This window comes from Callorhinus ursinus, unplaced genomic scaffold (genome assembly GCF_003265705.2).
Source record: "Callorhinus ursinus isolate GAN/ISIS: 27379988/994484 unplaced genomic scaffold, GSC_fseal_2.0 scaffold35, whole genome shotgun sequence".
In the NCBI taxonomy this organism is placed as follows: Eukaryota; Metazoa; Chordata; class Mammalia; order Carnivora; family Otariidae; genus Callorhinus; species Callorhinus ursinus.
Window position 1 is genome coordinate 11,715,182 of NW_027397097.1, and position 4,697 is coordinate 11,719,878.

The window sequence follows — 4,697 nt, forward strand, 5'->3', positions numbered from 1 at the left end:
CATCCCTTCATTGTATCAACCCTTATTTTGTACATATATTAGTCTTTCTTCCTTTAAAATTTTAGGAGGCACTTTCTTCTAACAGACCAAAATATGCCCAAAATCTAGTGTGTGGCACTGATCTATGCACTAGCCTGATCATATTTGATCATATTCTGTTTTTTTTGTTTTGTTCTATTTTTGTTTGTTTCATCTTTTTCTTTCTCTTTTTTTTCCTCTTTCTTTTTTCTTTCTTTCCCTTTCTTTTTCCCTGGTTTCAGGTCTTTTCTGATTTGTATAGAGTATATTTGCAGGAGACGTTGTAAACCTGTTAGCATTTTGTTCTCTCATTCATCTATTCTCCTCTGGACAAAATGACAAGACGAAAAAAATCACCTCAGGAAAAAAAGAACAAGAGGTAGTACCGTCAGCCAGGGACCTCCTCAATACGGACATTAGTACGATGTGGGACCTAGAGTTCAGAATTATGACTTTAAAGATACTAGCTGGGCTAGAAAAAAGCATGGAAGTTATTAGAGAAACCATTTCTGGAGAAATAAAAGAACTAAAATCTAACCAAGTTGAAATAAAAAAGGCTATGAATGAGGTGCAATCAAATATGGGGGCACTAACTGCTAGGATAAATGAGGCAGAAGAGAGAATCAGCGATTTAGAAGACCAAATGATGGAAAATAAAGAGGCTGGGAAAAAGAGAGATAAACAACACTGGATCACAAGAGCAAAATTTGAGAGATAAGCGATACGATAAGATGAAACAACATTAGAATAATTGGGAAGCCAGAAGAAGAAGAAAGAGAGAGAGGGGCAGAAGGTATATTGGAGCAAATTATAGCAGAGAACTTCCCTAATGTTAGGAAGGAAACAGGCATCAAAATCCAGGAGGCACAGAGAACCCCTCTCAAAATCAATAAAAATAGGTCAACATCCCGACATCTAATAGTGAAACTTACGAGTCTCAGAGACAAAGAGAAAATCCTGAAAGCAGCTCAGGAGAAGAGATATGTAACCCACAATGGTAAAAACATTAGATTGGCAACAGACCTATCCACAGAGACCTGGCAGGCCAGAAAGGACAAGCATGATATCTTCAGAGCACTAAATGAGAAAAATATGCAGCCAAGAATACTATATCCAGCTAGGCTGCCACTGAAGATAGAAGGAGAGATAAAAAGCTTCCAGGACAAACAAAAACTAAAGGAATTTGCAAACACGAAACCAGCCCTCCAAGAAATATTGAAAGGGGTCCTCTAAGCAAAGAGAAAGCCTAAAAGCAGCATAGATCAGAAAGGAACACAGACAATATACAGTAACAGTCACCTTACAGGCAATACAGTGGCACTAAATTCATATCTTTCAATAGTTACCCTGAATGTAAATGGGCTAAATGCCCCAATCAAAAGACACAGGCTATCAGACTCGATTAAAAAAACAAGACCCATCGATATGCTGTCTGCAAGAGACTCATTTGAGACCCAAAGACACCCCCAGATTGAAAGTGAGGGGGTGGAAAACCATTTACCATGCTAATAACACCAAAAGAAAGCTGAGGTGGCAATCCTTATATAAGACAAATCAGATTTTAAGACAAAGACTGTAATAAGGGATGAAGAAGGACACTATATCCTACTTAAAGGGTCTATCCACCAAGAAGATCTAACAATTGTAAATATCTATGCCCCGAACATGGGAGCAGCCAATTATATAAGGCAATTAATAACAAAAGCAAAGAAACACATTGACAACAATACAATAATACTGGGGGACTTTAACACCCCCCTGACTGAAATGGACAGATCATCTAAGCAAAAGATCAACAAGGAAATAAAGACTTTAAACGACACACTGGACCAAATGGACTTCACAGACATATTCAGAATATTCCATCCCAAAGCAATGGAATACACATTCTTCTCTAGTCCCCATGGAACATTCTCCAGAATTGATCACATCCTAGGTCACCAATCAGGTCTCAACTGGTACCAAAATTTGGGATTATTCCCTGCATATTTTCAGACCACAATGCTTTGAAACTAGAACTCAATTACAAGAGGAAAGTCGGAAAGAAGTCAAATACAGTTAAGCTAAAGAGTATCCTACTAAAGAATGAATGGGTCAACCAGGAAATTAAAGAAGAATTTAAAAAATTCATGGAAACCAATGAAAATGAAAACAAAACTGTTCAAAATCTTTCGGATACAGCAAAGGCAGTCCTAAGAGGAAAGTATATAGCAATACAAACCTTTCTCAAGAAACAAGAAAGGTCTCAAAGACACAACCTAACCCTACACCTAAAGGAGCTGGAGAAAAAACAGTAAATAAAGCCTAAAACTAGCAGGAGAAGAGAAAAAATAAAGATTAGAGCAGAAATCAATGAACTAGAAACCAAAAGAACAGTAGAACAGATCAACGAATCTAGGAGCTGGTTCTTTGAAAGAATTAACAAGATTGATAAACCCCTGGCCAGACTTATTCAAAAGAAAAGAGAAATGACCCAAATCAACAAAATTATGAATTGAAAGAGGAGAGATCACAACCAACACCAAAGACATACAAACAATTATAAGAACATATTATGAGCAACTCTATGCCAGCAAATTAGATAACCTGGAAGAAATGGATGCATTCCTAGAGATGTATCAACTACCAAAACTGAAACAGGAAGAAATAGAAAACCTATAAAATAGAAAAAATAGAAGACCTATAGCCACTAAGGAAATTGAAGCAGTCATCAAAAATCTCCCAACAAACAAAAGCCCAGGGCCAGATGGCTTCCCAGGGGAATTCTACCAAACATTTAAAGAAGAATTCACACCTGTTCTTCTGAAACTGTTGCAAAAATAGAAATGGAAGGAAAACTTCCAAACTCATTTTAGGAGGCCACCATTACCTTGATCCCCAAACCAGACAAAGACCCCATCAAAAAGGAGAATGACAGATGAATGGATAAAGAAGAGGTCGTATATATACACAATGGAATATTATGCAGCCATCAAAAAGAATGAGATCTTGCCATTTGCAACGACGTGGATGGAACTGGAGGGTGTTCTGCCGAGTGAAATAAGTCAGTCAGAGAAAGACATGTATCATATGACCTCACTGATATGAGGACTTCTTAATCTCAGGAAACAAACTGAGGGTTGCTGGAGTGGTGGGGGGTGGGAGGGACTGGGTGGCTGGGTGATAGACATTGGGGAGGGTATGTGCTATGGTGAGCGCTGTGAATTGTACAAGACTTTGAATCACAGATCTGTACTTCTGAAACAAATAATGCAATATATGTTAAGAGAAAAAAAAGAAGAAGATAGCAGGAGGGGAAGAATGAAGGGGAGTAAGTTGGAGGGGGAGACGAACCATGAGAGACGATGGACTCTGAAAAACAAACTGAGGGTTCTAGAGGGGAGAGGGTCAGGGGATGGGTTAGCCTGGTAATGGGTATTAAAGAGGGCACATTCTGTGTGGAGCACTGGGTGTTATGCACAAACAATGTATAATGGAACACTACATCAAAAACTAATGATGTAATGTATGGTGATTAATATAATAATAAAAAAATTTAAAAAATATGTAAGACATCCTGTCAATTTTGTTTTTATCTGTCTTTCTACTAGGTCTTGTCAACCTTTTCAACCTTTTAATTTTTTAACTTTAAAACTAATCATTTTATTTCAACTAGATAAATTCAATATCCTTCTTTACTACTACAAAAATAATTCCCTCTCTGAATTTCCTCACTGATCAATACAAATTCTATTCCCAATTGAACATTTGTTACAATATGTGTTACTGGTCTAAGAACAACTTGGAAATAAGGATCATGCCTTATTCTTTTTTATATAAATAGAGTACTGATCGAAACAAAAGTTCAAAATATTTTAATTAATTATTTTAATGACCCAATATTCTAGAACCATGGACGTGAGTGTAATGGCAGCAAAAGATCTCAATGTGAAATTTATAGTAGGTACAATCTTTTCCCAGTCCACAAACTCAGGAATGCAAAAAAATTAAACTTTATTTTTCCAATTCGGAACTTGATTTCTACCTCAAGTCCCCCCGTGAGAAAGGTGAAGAATGACTCCATCTAGTTCTTGTTTTCTGCCCACCCCACCATTTTTTAATTAATGAGAGAGAGAACACGTGCATGCAGGAGTTGGAGGAGGGGCAGAGGGAGAAGCAGACTCCCTGCTGAGCAGGGAGCCTGATGTGGGGCTTGATCCCAGGACTCTAGGATCATGACCTGAGCCAAAGGCAGACACATAACCCACTGAGCCACCCAGGCTCTCCTGAATTCAAGATTTAAATGGCAATTCCTAAGTTGTGGGCAGAATGGGTGAGGACCTTTAAATATCACATCTTTTGGGGCAAACAGTATCTGGGCCTTGACATATTCTGTCTACATGGATGTGCACTGAGACGCAGATAATCTAATCTGGGTTTTGGCTGTTGTCATCTGCTCACTCTGATATCAGCAGAGATGTCTGCCTTTGCATTGGTTAATGGCCATTAGGTTTACCCTAGCAATGAACGCTTCCCATCATCCTGACAGAGAACTCATAAAGCCCAGCAAATCTTAGCAGCCCATGTCTGCTCTCCCCAGAGCTGCATAAGGTGGAGAGCATGTGGCAGGGCCCCAGTGTGCAGGGTCCCTTCCTGGCATCTACTGACATTTTTTTCTTCTTACACAGAAGAGGAACAAC